General features: G+C 51.4%; 1 protein-coding gene across 7 annotated transcripts in view; it reads right to left on the bottom strand.

The window, feature by feature from the left end:
- LOC143804107 (uncharacterized) overlaps positions 1-22,492 on the bottom strand; it is a 188,447-nt gene that overhangs the window by 141,180 nt on the left and 24,775 nt on the right. For 2 of the 7 annotated variants that reach the window (XM_077281847.1, XM_077281850.1), the window contains exon 1: positions 6,624-6,805. The exons of 3 other annotated variants lie outside the window; for them this stretch is intronic. The gene's annotated coding sequence lies outside the window, so the exon portion shown is untranslated. Of the gene's footprint in view, positions 1-6,623; positions 6,806-22,492 lie in introns of those variants that run through there. 2 more of the 7 variants (XM_077281852.1, XM_077281855.1) reach the window with 2 other exon arrangements.

Raw genomic sequence — 22,492 nt, 5'->3', positions numbered from 1 at the left:
CGGGGGCAGATTACACACAGGTGACATCACAGGTCCGACCCTCAGACGGGGGCAGATTACACACAGGTGACATCACAGGTCCGACCCTCAGACGGGGGCAGATTACACACAGGTGACATCACAGGTCCGACCCTCAGACGGAGGCAGATTACACACAGGTGACATCACAGGTCCGACCCTCAGACGGAGGCAGATTACACACAGGAGACATCACAGGTCCGACCCTCAGACGGAGGCAGATTACACACAGGAGACGTCACAGGTCCGACCCTCAGACGGAGGCAGATTACACACAGGAGACATCACAGGTCCGACCCTCAGACGGAGGCAGATTACACACAGGTGACGTCACAGGTCCGACCCTCAGACGGAGGCAGATTACACACAGGTGACGTCACAGGTCCGACCCTCAGACGGGGGCAGATTACACACAGGAGACATCACAGGTCCGACCCTCAGACGGAGGGAGATTACACACAGGAGACATCACAGGTCCGACCCTCAGACGGAGGCAGATTACACACAGGAGACGTCACAGGTCCGATCCTCAGACGGAGGCAGATTACACACAGGAGACATCACAGGTCCGACCCTCAGACGGAGGCAGATTACACACAGGAGACATCACAGGTCCGACCCTCAGACGGAGGCAGATTACACACAGGTGACGTCACAGGTCCGACCCTCAGACGGAGGCAGATTACACACAGGTGACGTCACAGGTCCGACCCTCAGACGGAGGCAGATTACACACAGGAGACGTCACAGGTCCGACCCTCAGACGGAGGCAGATTACACACAGGAGACGTCACAGGTCCGACCCTCAGACGGGGGCAGATTACACACAGGAGACATCACAGGTCCGACCCTCAGACGGAGGCAGATTACACACAGGAGACGTCACAGGTCCGACCCTCAGACGGGGGCAGATTACACACAGGAGACGTCACAGGTCCGACCCTCAGACGGGGGCAGATTACACACAGGAGACGTCACAGGTCCGACCCTCAGACGGAGGCAGATTACACACAGGTGACATCACAGGTCCGACCCTCAGACGGAGGAAGATTACACACAGGAGACGTCACAGGTCCGACCCTCAGACGGGGGCAGATTACACACAGGAGACATCACAGGTCCGACCCTCAGACGGAGGCAGATTACACACAGGAGACATCACAGGTCCGACCCTCAGACGGAGGCAGATTACACACAGGAGACATCACAGGTCCGACCCTCAGACGGAGGGAGATTACACACAGGAGACATCACAGGTCCGACCCTCAGACGGAGGCAGATTACACACAGGAGACGTCACAGGTCCGACCCTCAGACGGAGGGAGATTACACACAGGAGACATCACAGGTCCGACCCTCAGACGGAGGCAGATTACACACAGGTGACGTCACATGTCCGACCCTCAGACGGAGGCAGATTACACACAGGAGACATCACAGGTCCGACCCTCAGACGGAGGCAGATTACACACAGGAGACATCACAGGTCCGACCCTCAGACGGAGGCAGATTACACACAGGAGACATCACAGGTCCGACCCTCAGACGGAGGCAGATTACACACAGGTGACATCACAGGTCCGACCCTCAGACGGAGGCAGATTACACACAGGAGACGTCACAGGTCCGATCCTCAGACGGAGGCAGATTACACACAGGAGACATCACAGGTCCGACCCTCAGACGGAGGAAGATTACACACAGGAGACGTCACAGGTCCGACCCTCAGACGGAGGCAGATTACACACAGGAGACATCACAGGTCCGACCCTCAGACGGAGGGAGATTACACACAGGTGACATCACAGGTCCGACCCTCAGACGGAGGCAGATTACACACAGGAGACGTCACAGGTCCGACCCTCAGACGGAGGCAGATTACACACAGGAGACGTCACAGGTCCGACCCTCAGACGGAGGCAGATTACACACAGGTGACATCACAGGTCCGACCCTCACACGGAGGCAGATTACACACAGGAGACATCACAGGTCCGACCCTCAGACGGGGGCAGATTACACACAGGAGACATCACAGGTCCGACCCTCAGACGGAGGCAGATTACACACAGGAGACATCACAGGTCCGACCCTCAGACGGAGGCAGATTACACACAGGAGACATCACAGGTCCGACCCTCAGACGGAGGCAGATTACACACAGGAGACATCACAGGTCCGACCCTCAGACGGAGGCAGATTACACACAGGTGACATCACAGGTCCGACCCTCAGACGGAGGCAGATTACACACAGGAGACATCACAGGTCCGACCCTCAGACGGGGGCAGATTACACACAGGAGACATCACAGGTCCGACCCTCAGACGGAGGCAGATTACACACAGGAGACGTCACAGGTCCGACCCTCAGACGGGGGCAGATTACACACAGGAGACGTCACAGGTCCGACCCTCAGACGGAGGCAGATTACACACAGGAGACGTCACAGGTCCGACCCTCAGACGGAGGCAGATTACACACAGGTGACGTCACAGGTCCGACCCTCAGACGGAGGCAGATTACACACAGGAGACATCACAGGTCCGACCCTCAGACGGGGGCAGATTACACACAGGAGACATCACAGGTCCGACCCTCAGACGGAGGGAGATTACACACAGGAGACATCACAGGTCCGACCCTCAGACGGAGGCAGATTACACACAGGAGACATCACAGGTCCGACCCTCAGACGGGGGCAGATTACACACAGGAGACATCACAGGTCCGACCCTCAGACGGAGGGAGATTACACACAGGAGACATCACAGGTCCGACCCTCAGACGGGGGGAGATTACACACAGGAGACGTCACAGGTCCGACCCTCAGACGGGGGCAGATTACACACAGGTGACGTCACAGGTCCGACCCTCAGACGGAGGGAGATTACACACAGGTGACGTCACAGGTCCGACCCTCAGACGGAGGAAGATTACACACAGGTGACGTCACAGGTCCGACCCTCAGACGGAGGCAGATTACACACAGGTGACGTCACAGGTCCGACCCTCAGACGGAGGCAGATTACACACAGGAGACGTCACAGGTCCGACCCTCAGACGGAGGCAGATTACACACAGGTGACGTCACAGGTCCGACCCTCAGACGGAGGCAGATTACACACAGGAGACGTCACAGGTCCGACCCTCAGACGGAGGAAGATTACACACAGGTGACGTCACAGGTCCGACCCTCAGACGGAGGCAGATTACACACAGGAGACGTCACAGGTCCGACCCTCAGACGGGGGCAGATTACACACAGGGGACATCACAGGTCCGACCCTCAGACGGAGGCAGATTACACACAGGAGACGTCACAGGTCCGACCCTCAGACGGAGGAAGATTACACACAGGTGACATCACAGGTCCGACCCTCAGACGGAGGCAGATTACACACAGGAGACATCACAGGTCCAACCCTCAGACGGGGGCAGATTACACACAGGAGACATCACAGATCCGACCCTCAGACGGAGGCAGATTACACAGAGGAGACATCACAGGTCCGACCCTCAGACGAGGGCAGATTACACACAGGAGACGTCACAGGTCCGACCCTCAGACGGGGGCAGATTACACACAGGAGACATCACAGGTCCGACCCTCAGACGGAGGCAGATTACACAGAGGAGACATCACAGGTCCGACCGTCAGACGGGGGCAGATTACACACAGGTGACATCACAGGTCCGACCCTCAGACGGAGGCAGATTACACACAGGTGACATCACAGGTCCGACCCTCAGACGGAGGCAGATTACACACAGGAGACATCACAGGTCCGACCCTCAGACGGAGGCAGATTACACACAGGAGACATCACAGGTCCGACTCTCAGACGGGGGCAGATTACACACAGGAGACGTCACAGGTCCGACCCTCAGACGGAGGCAGATTACACACAGGTGACATCACAGGTCCGACCCTCAGACGGGGGCAGATTACACACAGGTGACGTCACAGGTCCGACCCTCAGACGGAGGCAGATTACACACAGGAGACGTCACAGGTCCGACCCTCAGACGGAGGGAGATTACACACAGGAGACATCACAGGTCCGACCCTCAGACGGAGGCAGATTACACACAGGAGACGTCACAGGTCCGACCCTCAGACGGAGGCAGATTACACACAGGAGACATCACAGGTCCGACCCTCAGACGGAGGGAGATTACACACAGGAGACGTCACAGGTCCGACCCTCAGACGGGGGCAGATTACACACAGGAGACATCACAGGTCCGACCCTCAGACGGAGGCAGATTACACACAGGGGACATAACAGGTCCGACCCTCAGACGGAGGCAGATTACACACAGGAGACGTCACAGGTCCGACCCTCAGACGGAGGCAGATTACACACAGGAGACGTCACAGGTCCGACCCTCAGACGGAGGCAGATTACACACAGGAGACATCACAGGTCCGACCCTCAGACGGGGGCAGATTACACACAGGAGACATCACAGGTCCGACCCTCAGACGGAGGCAGATTACACACAGGTGACATCACAGGTCCGACCCTCAGACGGAGGCAGATTACACACAGGAGACATCACAGGTCCGACCCTCAGACGGGGGCAGATTACACAGAGGTGACATCACAGGTCCGACCCTCAGACGGAGGCAGATTACACACAGGAGACGTCACAGGTCCGACCCTCAGACGGAGGCAGATTACACACAGGAGACGTCACAGGTCCGACCCTCAGACGGAGGCAGATTACACACAGGAGACATCACAGGTCCGACCCTCAGACGGGGGCAGATTACACACAGGAGACATCACAGGTCCGACCCTCAGACGGAGGCAGATTACACACAGGTGACATCACAGGTCCGACCCTCAGACGGGGGCAGATTACACAGAGGAGACATCACAGGTCCGACCCTCAGACGGAGGCAGATTACACACAGGTGACGTCACAGGTCCGACCCTCAGAGGGAGGCAGATTACACACAGGAGACATCACAGATCCGACTCTCAGACGGAGGGAGATTACACACAGGAGACATCACAGGTCCGACCCTCAGACGGGGGGAGATTACACACAGGTGACGTCACAGGTCCGACCCTCAGACGGAGGCAGATTACACACAGGTGACGTCACAGGTCCGACCCTCAGACGGGGGCAGATTACACACAGGTGACGTCACAGGTCCGACCCTCAGACGGAGGCAGATTACACACAGGAGACGTCACAGGTCCGACCCTCAGACGGAGGCAGATTACACACAGGAGACATCACAGGTCCGACCCTCAGACGGAGGCAGATTACACACAGGAGACATCACAGGTCCGACCCTCAGACGGAGGCAGATTACACACAGGAGACATCACAGGTCCGACCCTCAGACGGGGGCAGATTACACACAGGTGACATCACAGGTCCGACCCTCAGACGGAGGAAGATTACACACAGGAGACATCACAGGTCCGACCCTCAGACGGGGGCAGATTACACACAGGAGACATCACAGGTCCGACCCTCAGACGGAGGAAGATTACACACAGGAGACATCACAGGTCCGACCCTCAGACGGAGGCAGATTACACACAGGTGACGTCACAGGTCCGACCCTCAGACGGAGGCAGATTACACACAGGAAACATCACAGGTCCGACCCTCAGACGGAGGCAGATTACACACAGGAGACGTCACAGGTCCGACCCTCAGACGGAGGCAGATTACACACAGGTGACATCACAGGTCCGACCCTCAGACGGAGGGAGATTACACACAGGAGACATCACAGGTCCGACCCTCAGACGGAGGAAGATTACACACAGGAGACATCACAGGTCCGACCCTCAGACGGAGGCAGATTACACACAGGTGACGTCACAGGTCCGACCCTCAGACGGAGGCAGATTACACACAGGAAACATCACAGGTCCGACCCTCAGACGGAGGCAGATTACACACAGGAGACGTCACAGGTCCGACCCTCAGACGGAGGCAGATTACACACAGGAGACGTCACAGGTCCGACCCTCAGACGGGGGCAGATTACACAGAGGTGACATCACAGGTCCGACCCTCAGACGGAGGCAGATTACACACAGGAGACATCACAGGTCCGACCCTCAGACGGAGGCAGATTACACACAGGAGACATCACAGGTCCGACCCTCAGACGGGGGCAGATTACACACAGGGGACATCACAGGTCCGACCCTCAGACGGAGGCAGATTACACACAGGAGACGTCACAGGTCCGACCCTCAGACGGGGGGAGATTACACACAGGTGACGTCACAGGTCCGACCCTCAGACGGAGGCAGATTACACACAGGTGACGTCACAGATCCGACCCTCAGACGGGGGCAGATTACACACAGGGGACATCACAGGTCCGACCCTCAGACGGAGGCAGATTACACACAGGAGACGTCACAGGTCCGACCCTCAGACGGGGGGAGATTACACACAGGTGACGTCACAGGTCCGACCCTCAGACGGAGGCAGATTACACACAGGAGACGTCACAGGTCCGACCCTCAGACGGAGGAAGATTACACACAGGTGACGTCACAGGTCCGACCCTCAGACGGAGGCAGATTACACACAGGAGACATCACAGGTCCGACCCTTACTGCGGGTGTGTGCGCTGCTGCAGAACATCTTGCCGCTATGACCGGGGCACGTTCTGCTCCAGTGATGAGAAGCAGCCCAGAATGGTAGAGGCTAAATCCAAGTCGGCTAAAGGACCTCAGGTGACGTCATGCCCATGTGACCGGAAGGGGCGGCGCCTCTTCCTCCATAGAACAGACAGAGCAGACAGGAGGAGGCTGTGGATGTCATGGCTGGATTTCGAGGATTTTTGTGCAAGATTTGGGGTCATTCTCTAAGGTCACAGATCAGGTAAGTGGGAGTCTGCCTGGGGAGAATGCGGTGATGTTGCTTGCATGGGGCTGCCTGGGGAGAATGGGGGGGTGTTGCTTGCATGGGGCTGCCTGGGGAGAATGGGGTGGTGGTGCTTGCATGGGGCTGCCTGGGGAGAATGGGGTGGTGGTGCTTGCATGGGGCTGCCGGGGGGGGTGCTTGCATGGGGCTGCCTGGGGAGAATGGGGGGTGGTGCTTGCATGGGGCTGCCTGGGGAGAATGGGGGGGGTGCTTGCATGGGGCTGCATGTGCATGCTAGACGGGGAGTCCGCCTGGGGAGAAGGGGGAGATGTTGTTTGCATGGGACTGCGTGCTGGAGGGGCCTGCCTGGGGACGGGTGACTGCATGCTGGGGGTCTCAGTGGGAAGGGGGTCATGTTCCTTGCTAGCGGTGCTGGGTGTCTGTTGGGAAGGGGGTCATGTTGCCTGCGTGGGGGATCTGCGTGCAGGGGGGTCTACCTGCAGAATGGGGCTGATGTTACTCGCATGGGTCTGTGTGGTGTGGGGGGCTGATGTCACGTGTTGTGCAGGTCAGTGTGTGTGATGTCACTTGCGGTGGGGGGTGCAGGGGAAGTATAGTGCTGTGTGTGGGGGCGAACAGGGGAGGGGATGAATGATGATGGAGATCTGAGGGATTGATATTACTTGGCATGAGAATCTCTGCCTGATGGTGAGGAGTCGGTCCTGTTAATATTATTGGGGACACCTGCTGTCAGGTTGATGACTGACCTATCACCTCTGGGAGCGAAACAGCTTTACAGCAATGTCTCCAGATCCCGGGCTGTATCCTCCCCTCGCACGCTGTGCTGCTCAGTATTAGCCCGGTGGCCACTGGTGTCGGCCACTACTTGTATCCAGTTTTCTGCATGATTTTTTTTTTTTTCTGTTTTATTCTAGGTGTTGTGACTTTTCCCTATCCTGTGCCCCCCAGAGCAGTGACCTCCCTGCAGATGTCATTACATCACTGGACTTCTTTTCACCAAGTGGAATGGCGGTGCCCCCACAATCCATGTGAGGACCCAAAGGGATGACACTGTGTGCATCTGATAATGTCAGATAGATGAGTATAATTACTTAAAAAAAAAAAAAAAAAACCTTTCTCGATTTGCTCTCCCTCTGTCTCCCCCGCTCTCCCTCTGTCTCCCCCGCTCTCCCTCTGTCTCCCCCGCTCTCCCTCTGTCTCCCCCGCCCTCCCTCTGTCTCCCCCGCCCTCCCTCTGTCTCCCCCGCCCTCCCTCTGTCTCCCCCGCTCTCCCTCTGTCTCCCCCGCCCTCCCTCTGTCTCCCCCGCCCTCCCTCTGTCTCCCCCGCCCTCCCTCTGTCTCCCCCGCCCTCCCTCTGTCTCCCCCGCCCTCCCTCTGTCTCCCCCGCTCTCCCTCTGTCTCCCCCGCTCTCCCTCTGTCTCCCCCGCTCTCCCAGCATCAGGGGCTTATCTACAGCATTCTGTAATGCTGTAGTTAAGCCTCCAATGTATCCTAAAAGATGAGAAAAAGAAGTTATATTATACTCACGCGGGCGGTCCGATCCAAGTCGCGGTCCGGTCCTGGGCCTCCCATCTTGATAGGATGACTTCCTCTTCTTGTCTTCACACTGCGGTGCGCAGGCGCCAGGAAAGGTCAGAGAGGCCTGGGGCCTGCACACTGCAGTACTTTGTGCTGGAGCCACAGCGTGAAGACACGAAGAGGACGTCATCCGATGAAGATAGGAGGCGCCAGACCGGACCGCGATGCCCATCGGACCGGACCGCGATGCCCATCGGACAGGACCGGGACTGTCCCTGGGTGAGTATAATACAACCTCTTTTTCTAATTTTTTTAGGATACATCGGGGGCTTTTCTACAGCATTACAGAATGCATTACAGAATGCTGGAGCGCCCCTGATGCTGGTGGGCTTAGCTCGCCCTCGGTTTTGGGGGTGACAGGTTGCCTTTAAGCACCACAATACAATTTTTGCAGCTAAAGCACACGGGACTTTGGTACAAAATGTGTTTTTTCGTTTTTGTAATTAATCTGTCTTTAATGTTTAATTCATTGTTTTGATTTCTAAAACTCTTTATTATTGATTTGTATGTATGCATACTTATATATTTCTCTTTTTTTTTTTTATTTCTAACTATTTGACTTGTAATAAACTTGTTTGACAGCTATGAGTTGAAATTTCATTTCCTTGCGGATTTACATTCTATGGGGAAGAGACAAAAGGTCGGGGGTGCAGCAGCTCGGGTGGTGGTGAGGGGCAGAATGGTCATTGCAGGCTGTAGGCTTTCCTGAAGAGATGGGTTTTCAGGTTCTGTCTGAAGGATCCGAGGGTGGTGGATAATCGGACGTGTTGAGGCATGGAATGCCAGAGGATGGGGGATATTGGGGAGAAATCTTGGAGGCGGTTGTGTGAGGAACGAATAAGTGTGGTGGAGAGTAGGAGGTCTTGGGAGGATCGGAGGTTACGTGAGGGAAGATATTGGGAGATTAGTTCAAAGATATAGGGAACGGACAGGTTGTGGATGGCTTTGTAGATCAGTGTTAGTAGTTTGAACTGGATTCGTTGGGGAATTGGGAGCCGGTGGAGGGATTTGCAGAGGGGAGGAGAGAGGTGGATTAGACGGGCAGCAGAGTTGAGGACAGACTGGAGTGGTGCAATAGAGTTAGCAGGGAGGCCACAGAGGAGGATGTTGCAGTAGTCGAGGTATGAGATGATGAGGGCATGCACAAGCATTTTAGTAGATTGAGGGCAGAGGAAGGAACGGATTCTGGCAATATGTTTGAGTTGGAGGTGGCAAGAGTTTGGACGTGCTGTTTGATGGACAGAGCAGAGTCGAGAGTTACTGTGAGGCAGCGGATTTCAGGTGTGGGAGAGCGTGACGCTGCTTACCATAATAGATAGATCAGGTAGGGGGGATACGCGAGATGGAGGAAAGATGATGAGTTCGGCATTGTCTACATTGAGTTTTAGGAAGCGAGAGGTGAAGAAGGAGGATATGGCTGATAGACACTTTGGGATTCTGGACAGCAGAGAGGTAGATCTGAGTGTCATCTGCATACCGGTGATACTGGAAGCCATGGGACTTTGAGTTATCCTAGGCCAAGGGTATAGGTGGAAAAAATTAGGGGCCCCAGGACAGAGCCTCGAGGGACTCCCAACAAAGAGAGGGCGGGATGAGCCAATACAGTCTGCTGTGCCTGCGCAACGACCGCAGAGTTGCCCAGATCTTCCCTACTGATTACCGGGTGGCCACCCTGCTGGATCCCTGCTGCAAAGACAAAGCACCATTATTACTTCCCTCACTGGAGCGGGATGGCAAAATGTGTGAATACAAGCACATGCTGGTAGGGGCACTACTGACGGCGTTCCCACCTGCCAGAAGAAACACAAGGCAGAGGAGGAGGAAGTCGCCAACATAGCTGGGGCACGACCTCGGAAGGGAGGGTTAACATGGCTAAAATGTGAAAAACAATTCATCAGCATGACACATCATTCAGCACCACCATCTGATACGGTCTATACAACCAGGTGCCAGCGTTATAACAACATGGTGGAAGAGTACATGTCAATGTCCACACGTCTGCATGTACTAAGTGATGGGTCTGCCCATTTAACTTCTTGGCTTCCAAACTGGACACATGGCCTAGGCTTGTACTTTTTGACTTGGAAGTGCCGGCATGCCCCGTGGCAAGTGTAATGTTGGAACATGTGTTTATCACAGCAGGGGATATAGTCACACATAGGCTCATCAACCTGTCCAAAGCCAACGTGGCCACTCTCGCATTCATTAAAAGAAACCAGGAGTGGAGTCCACAGGACTTGTCTGTACCTTTGGCTGACCAGACAAATGTACCATCTGCACCCAGACATTGTTATATTTTATTTGCCATTTGTTTTATGTTGGGGCCTTACCAAAAAGGAAGAGAAATAAAATCCACAAAAATAATGTTGGATACCATCAGGCCTGCCTCTTCCACCTACACTGCAATGTCCACCTCCTGCTAGTCCACCTCCACCTCCACGTCCTCCACTAGGCCATCCGACTACTGTATCTACATTGTTCTTTTTTATTTTATATTATGTTCTTCTAAGTGCTGTCCCTAAAAAAAAAAACTTGGATACCTCATCCCCTGCCTCTTCCACCTTCATCGCCACATTCGCCTCAAGCTCATCCACCTACTACACCTCCTCCTACATTTGGACCTATGCCTCTTTTCTCTAGTCACCTTCCACGACGGCATATGGAGGTTGCCTCTTTGCCCTAATGGGGAACAGGAAATGGAGAGGTTAAAAGGCCCTCCCACCTCCCTCTCACCAGTGTCTTTTCCTGTTCCCCATGGGACAGGAGAGGTTTACTTCATATGCAGTGGTGGCCGGTGACTGCTGCATCTTACAAGCGTCGGCTTGTGTGTAACCGGGCAGCATGGGGTCGTATCTTACCTCCCCTCCTATGCTGCTCCCGTCGCGCCGCGCTGCGGTGTCCTCGGGACCTGTGCCTAGCCTTCCCGCGCCCCCGTGAGGGCAAAGCAGGCTAGTGTTTCTGACCGGAGTCCTCCTGGAGCTCTCCGGTCTCCTTCCCCTCCACACACGCTGCTGGCAACCCGGAAGTGATCGCGCGCGTCACTTCCGGTCCTTTCTGCGCTCCCTGGAGGCACTTCCGCCGGCGGTGTCTCGTGCAGGACGGCGTCCTCCACGCTGGACTATGGAGGGGAAGAGGTGATCGCTGGGGGCAGGTGCATTCCACCGTGTATAAAACCTGCCAGAAAACGTCGCAGGTAAGACTGTTCCTGTCATGGAGAGCGGTACCTGCCCTGCGCTTGCAGAGCCCAGCGCTGCCCCTGCCACAGTAAGTGCCGCAGGGACAGGGGTCCTTAGGTAGTAACTTTGGGGTATCCTTGGTCACTCTCTCTCTCCCCTCTCATTGCAGGGAGAAAGGTCTACCCCCAAAACTACTGTTAAAAAGAAGTGTGCCATCTGTACCATTAAGCTGCCACCTTCATGGGAGAAAAAACTCTGCAGGACCTGTACTGACAAAGTTGTCAGGGCAGAGCAACCTTCTTTACTAGAGGAAATCCGATCCCTGGTCAAGCAAGAGGTGCAATCCTCCCTAGCAGCCTTTACCCCTCCACCCCCTCCGCCACCCCCTCCGCACTCTCCAGCCAAAAAAAGGAAGATCCAGGAAGAGGATTCTGAATCTGAGTCAGACCTCTCTTATGCCTCATCCTCAGGTCGTCAGGAGGAATCTGCATCCTCTATTACATCTGAGGCCAGAAAATATCTCTTTTCTTCTGACTGGATTGAGGACTTAGTAGCCGCAGTACGCAGTACTATGGGGCTGGAGGAGGAGCCAGAACCCCAGTCCATACAGGACCAGATGTTTGGTGGCATAACTAAGGGTAAACGGGTGGGGTTTCCAATCCACCAGAATATTTCCGATATGATTGACCAAGAGTGGGAATTACCTGAAAAGCGCCTCAGTACTCCATCCGAGATGAAGCGTAGATTCCCCTTAGAAGGCGAAATGACCAAATGGGATGTCCCTAAAGTTGACTCTCAGGTGGCAAGAGTGGCTAAAAGAACGGCTCTTCCATTTGAGGACTCGTCACAATTAAAGGATCCGATGGACAGGAAGATAGAGAGTCTATTAAAGAAATCATGGGAGACCTCCTCGGTAGCCCTCAAAGCTAATATCGCATCAACATGCGTGGCTAGAGCTCTATTCCGCTGGATAGGTGAACTGGAGTCTCACATATCCCAGGGCACTTCAAGAGCTGAGTTGTTAGACTCCCTTCCTAGTCTCCTTAGAGCCACGGGTTTCCTAGCAGATTCTTCCATGGAAACGATCAGAATTGCTGCAAGGTCGTTAGTACAGACTAACTCGGCCAGAAGGGCGCTGTGGTTAAAAATGTGGTCTGGTGATATCACCTCCAAAGCCAAGTTATGCGCCATACCATTTAAAGGTAACTACGTCTTCGGGCCTTCTCTTGATGACATCTTGGAGAAAGCAACCGATAAAAAGAAAGCCCTCCCAGAACAAAAAACTCCCAAAAAGAAGTTTTTTCGTCCCTTTCAGTCCCAAACCTCTCAGAGAGGGAAAGGCAAGTCCGGGAGGTGGAGTTACCCGAAGGGAGGGGGGAGAAACATCCTCATCCCTCAGCAACAGCAGCAGCAGTCTCAACAGGAGAAACGGTGACTTCGATCCAGTGGGGGGGAGACTTTCAAATTTTTACTCCCAGTGGCAAAACATCACCTCTTGCCCCTGGATCCTCAATATCATCAAAGAGGGTCTCCTAATAGAATTCATTTCCTCCCCCCCACGGGGTCTAAAAGTCACCTCCCTACCCTCCCTGAAAGATCAGTCAAAATTGGCGTCCGGTCTCAGAGCCCTAAAGATGTCAGGTGCGATATCCCAGATAACGGAATCGGAGAGGGATCACGGCCACTACTCTCGCTTATTCCTGGTTCCCAAGCCATCGGGCGAGTCCCGGGTCATTATAAATCTAAAGAATCTCAATCGGCATATAAAGTACCGAAGATTCAAGATGGAATCAGTGAAGAATGCCATCCCCTTGATAGGTCCACACTACTTCATGGCCACTCTCGATCTGAAAGATGCCTACTTTCACATCCCTATTCACCAAAGACATCGCCAATACCTCAAATTCGCTGTACAGAGAGGGCGTCTGATAGAGCACTATCAATTCAACGTCCTCCCATTTGGAATTTCCTCGGCTCCAAGAGTATTTTCCAAAATAATGGGGGAGGTAGTCTCCTTTATCCGGAAGCAAGGCGTCTGTATAGTACCGTACCTAGACGACCTTCTGATAATAGCTCCTTCCAAACAGGCCCTGGAGTCCCATGTATCCAAGACTCTCGAAATCCTGACATCTCTTGGATGGGTGCCGAATCTGGAAAAATCTCACCTACGACCCTCCAAATGCAGGAAATTCCTGGGAGTTCTCCTGGACTCGGCAAAACAAATGTCCTTCCTCCCAGTGGAACACCGTCAAACCCTTTTATCAAAGGTCAAAACGTTCAGGGACACCAGATCCCCTACAGTCAGAGTAGGCATGTCTCTTGTGGGCTCGATGACAGCCTGCATTCAATCGGTACCATGGGCCCAAGCCCATTCCAGAATTCTTCAGGCACATATCTTGCAGAATTGGGACGGTCATCCCAATTCTTTAAACAAGAGGTTGTACACACCAGGTCGTGTCAAGGCCTCCCTGGCTTGGTGGATGTCCCCAAAAAATCTACAAAAAGGGGTCAGCTGGACGCAAGTCCCACTGACCACAGTAACAACGGACGCCAGCCAGAGAGGCTGGGGGGCCATGATAAATCACACCCCTTTCCAAGGTCTCTGGGACCAGTCAACAAGCAAGAAATCTTCCAACTACAGAGAGCTAAAAGCTGTAGAAGAAGCCCTACTAGTAGGAGGTCATCTGATCAAGGGACATCACGTTCGGATATATTCGGACAATGTGACCACGGTGGCCCACATCAGACATCAGGGCAGTTCAAAAAACAATTCCCTGAAGAATATATCTGCCCGGATATGCTCCTGGGCAGAAAGACATCTCTTATCTCTGACAGCGGTTCACCTGAAAGGCTCGTCCAACATTCAGGCAGACTATCTAAGTCGCCAAGACATACATCCGGGGGAATGGTGCCTGAGCAACCGAAGCTTCGAGATGCTGGTGAACAAATGGGGTCTCCCAGAAATCGACCTCTTTGCATCCAGCCGAAATGCGAAAGTCGAAGCATTCTTCTCTCTGAACCCCAGGGACGGCTCCAAAGGAGTGGATGCACTGGTCCAGAAGTGGAATTTCCGACTGGCTTATGCGTTTCCACCAATCCCAATACTGGCGAAAGTCTTACAGAAAGTGCGAGAAGAACAAACGCCTACCATATTGGTAGCTCCACTGTGGCCCAAGAGGAGTTGGTACAACCTGATAGTGGACCTTCAGGTGGATGGGCCGCTCCACTTTCCGATAGAAGAAGACCTTCTTTCTCAAGGACCAATCCATCTCCTAGATGCCCACAAGTGGAATCTGGCGGCATGGCTACTGAAGCCCAAATATTAAGAGCCAGAGGACTATCAGAAGCAGTGGTTTCCACACTTCAAAAATCTAGGAAACCTGTAACCATTGCAATATATAATAAAATCTGGAAAAAATTCTCATCCTTCTGTCTTCCTGAGGTGCCGGATCCCTTCAACCCGAATATTTCAAAAATTCTAGACTTTTTGCAAAAGGGCTTAGAAATAGGCCTCAGGCCTAGCACCTTAAAAGTCCAGGTGTCCGCCCTCAGTTCAATATTTGATCAGGATCTGGCAAATCATCGCTGGATCAAGAGATTCATGATATCAGCTTCCAGAATGAACCCTAAGAAGCAAATAACAGTACCACTGTGGGATCTCAACCTAGTATTACAGGGGCTCACAGGTCCCCCCTTCGAACCATTATCCTCCTGCTCCCAGAAAAACCTAATCTACAAAACAATTTTTCTAGTGGCTATTACATCAGCAAGGAGGGTGGGAGAATTACAAGCTCTCTCAATAAGAGAACCATACCTAACCATTCGAGATGACTCTATAGTACTGCGCCTAGACCCTTCCTTTCTTCCAAAGGTCGTATCGGACTTCCACCGCTCCCAGGAAATTATTCTACCTTCTTTTTGCCAAAATCCTGCAAATTCCAAAGAAGAGAGATTCCATATGCTGGATGTCAGGCGCACTGTATTGTTTTACTTAGAACAAACCAGTTCTTACAGAATTGACCACAACCTATTTATCCATCCATCAGGACAAAATAAGGGAAAAAAGGTAGCCAAAAGTACTATTGCCAACTGGATAAAGAAAGCAATAGCGGAAGCATACCTTGCTCAAGACAAAACTCCTCCAGTGGGAATCAAGGCTCATTCGACTAGATCAACCTCAGTCTCCTGGGCAGAAAGAGCAGGTGCATCAGCGGAGCAAATCTGCAGGGCAGCCACATGGTCTTCATTGCATACTTTCTCCAGGCATTACAGATTGGATGTAATGCCCAACAAGGATTTAGCCTTCGGCCGGAAAGTACTCCAGGCCGTTGTCCCTCCCTAGCGCCAATCAGTTGGTATTCCTCCATATGCCGTCGTGGAAGGTGACTAGAGAAAATAGAATTATTCTTACCGTTAATTCGGTTTCTAGGAACCTTCCACGACGGCGCTAGTTCCCTCCCTATACTCCTGGATTTAAATCTGGGATTCAAGGTAAACCGGTGCTATGGTTTTCAGTTATAAGTCACTGGTGAGAGGGAGGTGGGAGGGCCTTTTAACCTCTCCATTTCCTGTTCCCCATTAGGGCAAAGAGGCAACCTCCATATGCCGTCGTGGAAGGTTCCTAGAAACCGAATTAACGGTAAGAATAATTCTATTTTTTCAAGATTATTATTATTACTTTTTATTCTCTGTTATTTTAAGTGATCTTACTATCCACATTTGTTTTCAGGGCTATTGTCCTGCTTACCCCCTTTTTGTTCCATTTTTCACCTTTACCGCTTACTACCCCCATTTTACAGCACGAAAGTTCGAGACCACATTGGCTGTGAGCTGGTCTCATTATGCTGGGAAGGGCCCAATAAACATTTACCTTTTCAGCCTATTAATCAGTGAACAGCTCTCTGCTTTTTCGTAGCTGGTTATTAAAAAATGGGTGGACTCACCCAAAAAATTAATTGGGGCCCCCTCCATTTTTAATAACCAGCTAAGGCAAAACAGACCGCTAAGGGCTGATGTTAAAAAGCTGTGAAGGTCCATGGATATTGGCCCCTACCAACACTAATAAGACTAGTCCTCAGCTGCACGAGAAATGGAGCATCTATTAGAAGCGCTAATTCTTGAGCATCGACTCGGCTCTTCCTGATTGCATGTGTGCAGTGGCAATTGGGGTAATATATACAGCTCTGGCAAAAATTAAGAACCCACCACATCAAAACCCTGTCATGGGCCGCCCATTCTCCAGACCTGAACCCAATTGGAAACCTCTGTAATGTAATCAAGAGGATGATGGATAGTCACAAGCCATCAAACAAAGAACTGCTGACATTTTTGCGCCAGAAGCAGTGTGAAACACTGCTGGAAAGCATGCCAAGATGCATGAAAGCTGTGATTAAAAATTATGGTTAGTACACAAAATATTAATTTCTGAATAGTGATGGGCGAGCACTAAAATGCGCGGGTGCTCGTTGCTCGGGTCGAGCAAATTGGAATACTCAGGTACTCGGCCAGAACAGCGAACCCAATATAAGTCTATGGGAGACCCGAGTACTTTTACTGTGATCCCCCCCCGGGGGTCCTTTTTAAGGTCTAAAAATGTCTGAAAATGATGGAAACACTGCTCAAAAGACACAGGAACATCATGGGGATAAGCCCTAGAAGCATTCCTGACTCCTAGTTCACAGCCTTAGGCCGGTTTCACACTTGCGTTGGTAGCAGCTGCGGACTTCCTCCGTGAAGCCCCGCCCACCGCCGCTAGCTCCGCCTATTTCTGCATGCGGCCGGCATGCAGCCTGTATACCTATATTTAACATTAGGTACGCAGGTCGTGCCGCAGTATGCGGATGCTTCCGCATGCGTCGTTTTGATGATTCGGAGAAAAAAAAATTGCTACAAGCTGCGTCCTACGCTGGTCTCCGCATCGTCAAAACGACGCATGCGGCAGCATCTGCATACTGCGGCACGACCTGCGTACCTAATGTTAAATATAGGTACACAGGCTGCATGCCGGCCGCATGCAGAAATAGGCGGAGCTAGTGGCGGAGGGCGGGGCTTCACGGAGGAAGTCCGCAGCTGCTACCAACGCAAGTGTGAAACCGGCCTTAATCATTATTTTCCGAGATTCATGCCATTTTTCCCGGTGCCACAAAAAACACATTAAAACGAAACCAAAACGGGTTTTGCTGCGAAATATGTCAAGGTCCATCCTTTGTAGGTTAATCACTTGCCTGTAAGGCCAAATATTTAACCCCAGACCGAAAATTTCCTCTCCCTCTTAGGCTTAGTTCAGACGCAGCGTTTTTGAAGCGTTTTCCAACTTTAACATTGCATTCAACCACAACAAATGCATTCACTGGGAAATGTCAAAAATACTTTTCAAAATTTATTTTACAATTGCAAGGTAAGGATGCATTCCAACTAGCGCTGGGGTCCGCCAGGAGGGGATCCGTAATGGATCTGACCTCCTGGTGACCCCAGCTAAGGCTGGCGGAATCCTGGAGTTACCAGGAGGTCAGATCCATTACGGATCCCCTTCTGGCGATCCCCAGCGCTACTGGGAACACAGCCTAAGATGTGTATATTTCAAAACATAATTATGTGCATAAAACCACAATAAACGGGCACGCCAAATATAGGCATTTTATATGCAATTTTTTTATGAAAACATTTTTTGGTTGTAGCAAACTTGGTGCAGGAATATTTATTTGTAACTTTACATATTCCCCCGACAATTCTCGCATATTATTTTTTTGGCTGAATGTTCCTTGCATACATTTTGTCCGCAAGTAGAACAGAAACGCTCCGATTTTCTTTCCTTCTTTGCTGGACAAATATAGCAGCGCTGTCATGCAGAATCCACACTCTTCCCAGCAATAGCAGAGTCATAAAAGTTCTTCCGCAGCAACAATACAGACAAAAAGATTGAGTATCACATGTAAACCTAGTACAGGCCTAAAAGGCCCCAGGTGCGTGAATATGGGGTAGTCCCAAAAAAAGGTGTTGAGGGAGGATCTAAGGTGATCCTTCACGGTTAACTCAGTGATTTCCAAATTAATATACAAGGTGTTGCCGGCAACTGAAAATGACCAGACGGAGACGTGTGTCTCTGTTTGGGGGGGATCAAGCTGATCTCTGGCCCCCGTTTATTCTGCATGACTATATCACAGTCATAGAAATTATACTTCAACCAATCAGCATAAGAACACGCTCACAGTTCTTAGCCTATAAGAATGCAGGAACAATCTGTGCGTCAAAGTCTTGTAGAACAATACACCCTCAGTCTCACGTTCTACCGAGGTTGCAACAATCAAGGTCTCATCAAAGTCTCATAACAGCTGTAAACTTAAGCCTACTAACAAAATTTATATCAAAACAACAAAATGGAGTCGAAAAACACAAAATGGAGAATCTTTCTTAATTGCTTCCTTCACAAAGGTTGTTATACCGAAATGTCTGTAACATAAAAATATATGACTAACTGGAAATTACTAACAACTATATACCTGAGGATTACCTAGAGTTTCAAAATTCTAACTAAAGTACTTTTACAGAAAATAGAAAACAAGTAACCTGGCAGGCCTGCGAGGCCCCAGGTATGCATTCTAGGGTTAAACTGAGATATCATGGAGTCATCAGACGAGTGGCCATAAACCACTAGAAAATAAAAGCCACAAGGATTTAGACCAAACCACCACAGGCAGAGTTTCAGTAAACCTTAATGTTTTACAATGACAAACAGCAAACATATAGAGGCTTCGAACTGTTTCTGAAGTGAGAAAACAAACATTTATCAACATGGTGTCACTATGAGCATTGTCTGTCACATCTGTAAATGTTTTACAAGACATGCAGCTATGTGATTGTCTGAATGCATTCGGTATACAGTATTTCAATCTTGGTTACAAATCGCCATTTGTATATTCGCCATTTGTACATTTGAGGCAGCCAAAGATATGGCTCTCAAGGAGAGAAACTAATATAGTGGACAAAGAAATATTTGTAATAAACTACTGAGCCGAACTAACATCATTGCATTATCAAATTTATATGAAGTGTATTGTGTCCAATGTGAGCAACCAGGCAACACAAAAAGGAGCTTTTCCAGTGAGCTCTTTAAGGTACACAAATGTGAAGTGTTTGCCATCAAGGATGTGGTTTCACCAATGGGGGGTACCTTTTTTAAAAATATACTATTGCCATCACAGCCACCGATGCCCAGGCCTATAACAATACAAAGCATGTTCACCCAGGTCATGTCGTCGGAGATAAGGAAGAGACATTGCAGGAGACAGAGTTAAGAATTAGGGCCAATGTAGTGGTGTGGGTCTCTGAGACTTGTAATGCAGTGCATGATCTGCCAAACAATTCCCCAATGGGGTTACCTTTTTTAAAAGTGCACTAGTGCCATCGCATGCTCCTAGCCCAAATATCAACGGCCTATAACAGTACTGAGCACGTTCACCCTGCTGATCTAGTGGCAGGAACATTTTAGATTGCAGGAGACCGAGTTAAGAAGTCGGCCCAATAGAATGTCATGCCCAATTCCCCAATGTGGGATCCTTTTTAAAAAAAATAAGAGAGTGCCATCACAGCCCCCTTGGCCAAAATGCACCTTACAGACCACGTTCACCCTGGTGATCTACTGGCAGATACAGGACAGATTGCAGGCGACCGAGTTAAGAAGTAGGCCCAATGTAATGTCATGCCCAGTTCCCCAATGTGTTGTCCTTTTTAAAAAAATAAGAGTGCCATCACAGCATCCTTGGCCAAAATGCACCGTACAGACCACGTTCACCCTGGTGATATATTGGTTCTGGATGAGGATAAGGAGGAAGATAACAAACAGACCAAATCTGTAAGCGTATACCCATGTGGGGTTGTGAAGAGGTGCATGAGAATACGCCTGCCCAAAAGAGAGAATGTATTTGAGGTTATGTTTCGCTGTTTTCACTTGGTGGTGTACAGAAGTCTTTCCCAATCCAGCCCTTGTTCATTTTTATAAGAGTCAGCCTGTCAGCATTTTCAGTTAACAGGCGGATGCGCTTTTCTGTTATAATTCCACCAGCGGCACTAAAAACCCTCTCTGACAGAACGCTAGCAGCAGGGCAGGCCAGGACCTCCAAGGTGTAGACAGCCAGTTCATGTCACGTGTCCAGCTTGGATACCCAATAATTCAAAGGCACATAGGAATCCCGGAGGATGTTTGTACGATCTGCAAGGTACCCCCTCACCATCTTCCCAAACATTCCACTTCTTGTGACAGCGCCCCTTGCCTCTGTGCCGCCACGATGGGAATGTCTGAGAAAACTGTCCCAGAACTTGGCCATTGTTCCCCTGCCTGAGCTGGATTGTACTTCTGTCTCTCTCTTGCTTGGAGTCCTTGGTTGTACAACAAACTCTTGACGTCTGCTGCCAGCGTTCTCACATGGGAATTTTCTAAGTAATTCCGCTACAAGGGCCCTGTGGTACTGCAACATTTTAGTAAACCTCTCTGCCTCAGGCAGAAGAGATTGAAAGTTCTCCTGGTAGCGTGGGTCTAGAAGTGTCACCAACCAGTAATGAGTGTCACCCAAAATTTTGATAATCCGAGGGTCACGTGAAATACAGTGCAACATAAAGTCAGCCATGGGTGCCAGACTGCTAACAGGCAAGACTTCCGTGTCCTCATCAACAGGACGCCTGACGATGCTGTCCTCCTCCTCCTCCTCCCTGTCCTCAGGTCATCCCCACTGAACAGAAGCTAATACAGATGTGTTTGTAGTACCATCTATAGCACATGAAAGTAGCTCGTGTTTTTCCTCCTCCTCATTGCCTACCAATCCACGTTGAGAAGACATGAGGCTGGGCTGAGTGTAATCCCCCTGTATGTTTCCTTGCTCAATGTCCTCGTGCTCCGCCTGCAATGCATCCTCTCTGATTGTGAGCAGAGAGTTTTTCAGAATGCTGAGAAGCGGGATAGTGATGCTAATTATGGCATAATCGCCACTCACCATCTTAGTGCAGTCCTCAAAGTTTTGGAGGATGTTACATATGTCTGACATCCATGTCCACTCCTGAGGTCTTATGTGTGGAGTCTGACCTGAAATTCGATGGCCTTGTTGATGTTGGTAGTCAACAACGGCCCTCTTCTGCTCACAAATCCTTTCCAACATATGCAGCGTGTTGTGAATTCTGCTCTTGGGCTCCCTCCGGTGGTTGTAAGTGGTACTGCTCCTGATCTCAGCAGTCATCAGGTGCTTTCACTTACTACCAATTCTGACTGGGCTACTTATTCTGGCTGGATCCTTTAGGGCTGTCCCACACGTCCAGATAATTCCGGTACCGGAATAAATCGGTACCGGAGTTATCCGTGTCCGTGTGCCTGGGAACTCACGGAGGCCATACCTGCGGCACACGTGTGCCGCCCGTATGGCGAGTGGGTACCACACGGAGCGTGTGGTACCCACTCTGCATGGTGCTGAAGCTGCGATTCATATCATCCCTGCAGCAACGTTTGCTGCAGGGAAAATATGAAGAATAGTGTTTAAAATAAAGATCCATGTGTCCGCCGTCCCCCCACCCCCTGTGCGCCCCCCCCGCTGGTCAGAAAATACTCACCCGGATCCCCCGTCGGCAGTCGCTCCTTCCTGGTCTGGCCGCGGCTTACTGTATGCGGTCACGTGGGGCCGCTCATTTACACTCATGAATAGGCGGCTCCGCCCCTATTGGAGGTGGAGCCACATATTCATGAGTGTAATCGGCCGCATACAGTAGAGAAGCCGCGGCCAGACCAGGAAGGAGCGACTGCCGACGGGGGATCCGGGTGAGTATTTTCCGACCAGCGGGGGGGGGCGCACAGGGGGTGGGGGG

The sequence above is a fragment of the Ranitomeya variabilis genome, chromosome 2 (assembly GCF_051348905.1).
Source record: "Ranitomeya variabilis isolate aRanVar5 chromosome 2, aRanVar5.hap1, whole genome shotgun sequence".
Lineage (NCBI taxonomy): Eukaryota > Metazoa > Chordata > Amphibia > Anura > Dendrobatidae > Ranitomeya > Ranitomeya variabilis.
This window is presented reverse-complemented; position numbering and strand designations above follow the sequence as displayed.